Source organism: Pseudorasbora parva, chromosome 20 (genome assembly GCF_024679245.1).
Source record: "Pseudorasbora parva isolate DD20220531a chromosome 20, ASM2467924v1, whole genome shotgun sequence".
NCBI lineage: Eukaryota > Metazoa > Chordata > Actinopteri > Cypriniformes > Gobionidae > Pseudorasbora > Pseudorasbora parva.
This window is the reverse complement of record NC_090191.1, coordinates 12,765,205-12,772,704: the sequence shown is the minus strand read 5'-3', so window position 1 is coordinate 12,772,704 and position 7,500 is coordinate 12,765,205.

Genomic DNA, 7,500 nt, shown 5'->3' with positions numbered 1-7,500 from the left:
CTTGTTTATTCCGCTCAGGTATGCTGATCATATTTTCTTAATGAAATACTAGTGTAGCCTATGTCTTCCGTTTGTTTATTAGCTAAATTAAATTAAACGGGCATAAAATGTAACAGTTTACCCTCCTATTGTGTATGTTTCGGTCGAATTCGGTTCTTAGCCCAAGTGTAACATAACATTACGCATATTTTCCTAATGAAATATTATTGTAGCCTATATCTTCCGTTTGTTTTTTAGCTAAATTAAATTAAACGGGCATTACATGTAACAGTTTACCCTCCTATTGTGTATGTTTCGGTCGAATTCGGTTCTTAGCCCAAGTGTAACATTACGCCTATTTGAGTTCAGGCACATACAAGCCCATTTATCAGATGGACAAAGTTAAAATAGCACAATATGTTTAATATGAGTATTTGTTTAAGTCAGAATAATCCATACATTATTCATTTTTGTTGTTGTTGTTGTTGTTGTTTTACTCCAAAACCCAGATCAACAAAGCATACAGGCCATAAATAGAAGTTTCAAAACTTGTACTGTTGGTTACAAAAAATAAATCACAACATTAGGTGATTATATATGTATTATTATGTATTTATAATCTGCTATAATGTGGCAGTCATTTTGAACCAGAAACACAAAACTAGCTCAAATGAAATGAAAACAAAAGGAGTAAAGGAAGTAAAAGATTAGTTTCCCCCTAAAACAAAATCTGTCATCATTTGTTTTCCATCAAGCTGTTCCAAACCTGTATGAGTTATTTTGAAGAATGAAGACCGTTAATAATCCTCATTGACTTCCATAGTATTTTTTTGTTTTGTTTTTCCTACTATGGCAGTCAATAGGGACCGTCAACTGTCTGGTTACCAATGTGCTTCAAAAGAAACTCATACAGGTTTGGAACAACTTGAGGGAGAGTAAATTATGACATAATTTTAATTTTAGGGGGAACTATCCCTTTAATGCTATATTTCTGGGCTACAATGGCAGTTGGTATTCTATTCTATTAAATTCTTGTTCTATATTGTTTAGGCAACAACATGGCTTCAACTAAGTCACACAAAGGCATGAGCGATGCTGACTGGCTTGCGCGTCTGGAGAGTTTTGCCCGAACTGGAGTTTGGCCATCCAGGGAGGGAAATAGACCTTCTCCCCGACAAAAAAGATGGCATGAGTTATATCAGAAGGTAAATTATGCAGCTAGATTCATGAGCAAACTAATAAACTTGTGTGATAATACATTGTGCTATTTTTTTTATATGTATGAATAAGTAATTATTTACAATGTAAATACAATGTAATATGGTTATAATTATGATGACATGGGTGTCTTGAAATAATGTGTACAACAGTGTCACAGCTATACTTTATATTTATGTTCATAGATAGAAAAGTGCCCTCTGCAAATGAGGGGGCAGACCACCCTTATGAAGGAAGCACAAAAGTGTATTTGTGGATTTCACAAGGTAACTCCAATTAGCCTAGTTCAAGTTGCATAAATAGATGTGTTTGCAATATCAATTTGTCTTTATGTCTAAAGTCATATTATGAATACTGTATAATATTATGTCCCTGGTATATCTTATAAGCATGTATCACAGGTTCATCCACCAGTCACAGTGGAGGCATCACAGAGCACCCCTGCCCAAAGTACACCCTCCAGTGATGTGGCACGTCCTGCAAAGATGGCCAAACTGACATTGTCAATGGTAAGCAGACCTTACTGCAGACATTGAAATATCTCAAACTTTTCCTATAGTGTTACAGGTGTTGTTATCACTAACTATGACAAACCTTTTCAGTTTGAAAAGTCAAGGTTTGGAGGCTCACATGTGGCAGCAGCCAAACCTAATTTGAACATTCAGAGGAAAACATCTCAGGTTAATATGAAAGAATTAGTTAGACATCACTTTATCACTACATAATTTTGTTTAATAAAAAAACATTTTGCGATCCCCTTAATAGATTATTCATAATGTTTGACTCCACAGACCAGTTCAGCCGCAGCTTCATGCCCACCCTCTCATCCTTGTCCTCCTCCTCCTCCTCCTTCTCCTCCATCCCCCAAACCCCATCGGCCTGTCATTCAGTCCTCCTCATCCTTCTTCCTTCCTCCAGCCCAGAGATCACAACGGATCAAAGAAACAGCAACACCATCAACTGATTCTGAGTCTGCTGTTGTGAGGGGCCCAGTAAGATGTCATTCAAAATACAAACATGCCATCATCATTTAATGCTCTCTTATGCCTGCTTCACACATACTCCGACTGCAGTTCATATGCAGTGCGTGCTGCAGTACGTATGCGATGCAGGAGCAGTGCCTGCTATTGTGCTTTCACATATGCCACGTTTGCAGTGCGCAACTTAACCGCAGTTGAGTACTACAAACACAGCATTTATTCATAATTTTTTATTTCAAATCCAAAAGTTGTTAATGACTATGGCTTGTCAGCATTGCAATTCTCTTTGTATACACTCTTTTATAGATGTCATGTTTAAACGCACAACATTTAAACGTTATATTAAATTAATTACTTTATATTTATATAGCCTAGAACTTTATATTTATATATTATATTGCTTACACAAGTGGCAAAACATAGGCTATAGCTTATATAATGACAAACATTTTAAATTAGAACTTACAATAGACAAAAAAAGTCGTCTCTCGTTATTTCTTTCATTTTTAAATCTTTTAAAAAAAATTTTTTTTACAAGAAATCCTGCAGGTCATAAAGAACTTTGTTTTTCCACCTCCAAGAAAGGACGAGTGCTCTCCATTATGTCTCTTTGTTTACCTAAATGCCAGGTAAGGGACATTTTCCTTGCTTTACCCGAGGCAAAAGGCCATGTGTTGACTTTGAAACAGAGTAGACTTTAAGTCCACCGCATCAATGCATGTTTATTTTAGTGCGAACAATGCACTGACCTTTAATTCAGCGCGTGCAGCAAAAAAATAGTGAACGCTCTAACCGGTTAACATGGGTACGGAAACAAATACGCACTGCAAACAGAGTATGTGGGAAACAGGCATTATTTAAGGCAGGTTAGGGCTACCCTAACCCTAGGCCTAGCCTAACCCTTATTTAAACCAGTGTTTTTGATAATATCAGCAGGTCTCATCTCAGCCAGAAGACCCTGCAGATCTCCCACTACTGTGGCCACAGACAATGCCACAGCAGGACCAGAAGTGGGTGTCGGAAGCACTTTTTAGGGTTAACGCAAAAGGAAAGCAGGAGCTGCGTGAAAACCTTCAGTTGTGGTATGACCCCCCACCACCAGCCCTGTTGTACCACCAAGCCCCAACACCTGATAGATTTTTTTCACAGCGACTCTTGCTCTGGATGCCGTATAGGCTATGGAAGGTACGACTCCAGTGTACTAACCCTGCCTGTGCCAGTTATCAGCTGTGTGGTGGTGGTCTGCACAGGAGGGTACGACAGGTGTTAGATATTGACAGATACTACAACCTGGTGACAGAGACCCTGATCTGTACCAGGTGTAGAACCAGCTACCTGTCCTGGAGTCATGCTGTGCTGCAGCAATTGGACCTGGCCCATCGATCTGAATTTAGAATCATTCTCACACGCAAGTAATTACTTTGCAGTCATATGTGCTCATATGCTACCTTTGATAAATATATACTACTATAATTAGATACTTGATAATAAGATACTTGAATGATTACTTTTTTCCAAGGTATGCCTGTGACATTCGAGTTATTCGTTTGTTGCGTGAGAGGGGCATGGGAAATGGCCCAGTGAGGATCATCGGCCAGCTGAAGGAGAACCACACTGAGGAGTGGTTACAACGTGTGTCTCGGTACACATCGATGTGTGTGGCCTTTTTGGATAATCCTGGCCTGCTTCCACTGCACTTTCAGGAGCCGCCACCACTTGTTCCAGTACCTAGCTACAAATGGCTTCTCACTGTTTACAGTCAGGACATCCTCAACAGGCTCGATCACATCAAGGCCAGCATTACATCCACATATGGATCGATTTTAAAAATGGACTCAACTAAGAAGGTCAGAGGAGCTGCTTTAATGACTGTACCGTTATCTATAATGTATTGTTAGACCAAAAGAGCTTTATTTGTAAATTTTACTCATTCAATGTATGTTGTATTATTTACTATGTTTATTGTTTCTTTCAGATCACGAAGAAGTTGAGTGGGCCTGCGAAAGGCACAGCACAGTGGCTTACCTCAGTTGGCAATGAGGTAGGTCAGGTGCTGATGAGTGTCCTGACTGCGAATGAAGGAGCTGGGTTAGACCTCATGGCTGCAGGACTCGTGGAGAGATACCAGAGAGCTGGTGTTGATCCTCCCACTATCTTATATGTGGACTGTGACTGTTGCAAGGAAGTGGGAGAGACTAAACTGAAGAGGAGGTTCAGTGGCTGGCCCAATATCATCATCCGCCTAGACATTTGGCATTTTATGCGGCGTCTGGCAGTAGGGTGCACAACTGATGCCCACCAGTTGTATCCTACTTTTATGTCTAGGTTGTCGTCATGTATTTTTGAGTGGGATGCAGGGGATCTCACTCTGCTGAGAAGGGCAAAGAAGGAGCAACTCACCCAACAGGGCTGGCCTGCAATGACGGAGGCAGAGATTGACCGTCATATAAGCAAAGATGAGCTGGCCCAACACTGCAGGAGAAGAACACGAGGAGAGGAAACAACTATGCGCCTCCTTGATATGCTCATCAGAGAGCTCATGGGTGGCAAGGGGAATGACGCCCTTGGTGTTCCTCTCCTTGACAGTGTAAGGATGCAGCACATCTGGCAAGTCCAGAGGCGGCACATTACCTGTATTCAGGACCCTCCAGATGTGCCCCTCTACACGGAAACTGGAACCATAAACAAGGGCGGGATTGTTCTAAAGACATATAGGTGTGCCAGAGGCTCCACTTCCCTGGAATCATTTCACTGCCACCTAAACAGATTTATTCCAGGTTTGTCATGACAGAATAGACCATATCTTGCCACTAATTCCTGTTTATTTATATACTTGCAGTAAACCAATTGCATTTTCTCTTTTGTAGTTTCTTAAAACAATGTTTGGCTTTCTATTTCTTATTCTAGGGAATAGCGCAAACAGCCTGAACTTCCAGATTTACCTCCTGGAAGGTTTGTTACGCTGGAATCAGGACCGGGCTGCAGCTGCTGTTGCAGGTGGAGGTGGAGGTTCAACCCTGCGTACTTACACAGGGGAGCTGGTTTACTCTGTCAACGAGAACTACAATAAGTTGTATGGCAGGAAATTGGTCACTAGCTTCACTCCACCTGCAGTTTACACAGGTAAACATATTTTGATCAATGCAGTTCACTAGGTAGCATGTTTTTGTTAAAACTGCAAGTGATTTTGGTCAATAATGTCATTTTGACAGATCAGAGAAAAATTATACTATCAGAATTTTTGCATACTGGACTCTTTGTTGTAGGTTTCAGGGAAAATAAATGACATACTAGAATATAGAGTAATTCTGTCTTTTTACAATGTCCTCTGAGTTACATATTTTTTGTTTATGCAGAAGCTGAATATTTATTTAAAAATATTTACTACATTTCAGAATAAACCTTTCTGATTCATTTCCTTTAAAATGTTTTCTGTTACAAATATTTCCTCAGGGGAGCTCATTGGAGTGCAGTACTTGTTGAGGCAGAATAGTCAGCCCCTGGAGGACATGTGCCCTACCTCTGATAGGACCTCTCAGTTGCTGGAGGAGATAAATGTGGAGGAGCAAGTGGAAGAGGATGAGGGTTTCATTGATTTGTTGGGAGAGGAAGCCACAGTGGCAAATCTTGTGGCATCAGATGACTTGTTCCTTTCAAGTCCACCAGTTCTACCCACTGCACCTCTGCCCTGTGTCCAAGCTCCACCCGCTGCACCTCTGCCCTGTGTCCAAGCTCCACTCGCTGCCCCTCTGCCCTGTGTCCAAGCTCCACCCACTGCACCTCTGCCCTATGTCCAAGCTCCACCCGCTGCACCTCTGCCCTATGTCCAAGCTCCACCCGCTGCACCTCTGCCCTATGTCCAAGCTCCACCCACTGCACCTCTGCCCTTGGTCCAAGCTTCACCTGCTGCACTTCTGCCCTATGTCCAAGCTCCACCCACTGCACCTCTGCCCTTGGTACAAGCTCCACCCGCTGCACCTCTGCCCTTGGTCCAAGCTTCACCTGCTGCACTTCTGCCCTATGTCCAAGCTCCACCCACTGCACCTCTGCCCTTGGTACAAGCTCCACCCGCTGCACCTCTGCCCTTGGTCCAAGCCTCACCTGCTGCACTTCTGCCCTATGTCCAAGCTCCACCCACTGCACCTCTGCCCTGTGTCCAAGCTCCACCCACTGCACCTCTGCCCTGTGTCCAAGCTCCACCCGCTGCACCTCTGCCCTGTGTCCAAGCTCCACCCGCTGCACCTCTGCCCTGTGTCCAAGCTCCACCCGCTGCACCTCTGCCCTGTGTCCAGACTCCACCCGCTGCACCTCTGCCCTGTGTCCAAGCTCCACCTGCTGCCCCTCTGCCCTGTGTCCAAGCTCCTCCCGCTGCCCCTCTGCCCTTGGTCCAAGCTTCACCTGCTGCACTTCTGCCCTTGGTCCAAGCTTCACCTGCTGCACTTCTGCCCTATGTCCCAGCTCCACCCGCTGCACCTCTGCCCTGTGTCCAGACTCCATCAGCTGCACCTCTGCCCTCAGCAATGGTAAAATTTCCTTTTCTAGACAAATTGTTACTCATTTAGTCATTCACCCTCAAGCAGCAAATTCACAAACTCACAAATTTCACAAAGCATGTAATTACCTAACCAACAGTTATATTTTTTTAGGCTGTTGACGAGCACTGTATTCCTGGAATGGACCGGGTGGATGAGTTGGCGGAGTATCTGGTAGAGCTGCGCACACAGACGGGCCTCACACTTACTAACCAACAAGCTGCGATCATTGTGGGTTTGTGGCAGAACCTGGACCAATTTGATAAAGACAAGGTCATGTATGCTGCTCGTTATCAAGACAGGCTGCTTACAGGATGTTTTAGGTCCCCTAAAAAGAAAGCTGTCTTCACTCCTGGCGTCGAAAGCACAAAGAGGTGTGTTTTGGGTTCTAGCGGTTCTCCAGCACAGTGGCCTAAGTGCTGTCGCCTTGTTGAATTAATCTTCATAAGGCTATGTAACATCCACCGAAGCCCCAAAAAACAGCGGACAGAATCTCTGTCCAGATGGGATCTCATTCTTCGAGATTATAGAAAAATTCGGCAGCTAATCTTGAGCAATGGAACTGTAATGAGCGAAACAACCCTTCAGCTAGTGGAGGTTAACCAAAGGACCCTTACAACGTGGCACAATGAACGTTTAAAGGGTCAGGAGGTCTCAGTGCTGTTGCAAGGGTTGAAGCTTCCAGAGGCACGTCCAGTGGCATTGGATGCTCTGCCTCCAGCACGAGTGCAGCCTGTTGTGCCTCCACAATATAGCCACCAGCTGCATCACTACCAGATGCCACCAGACAC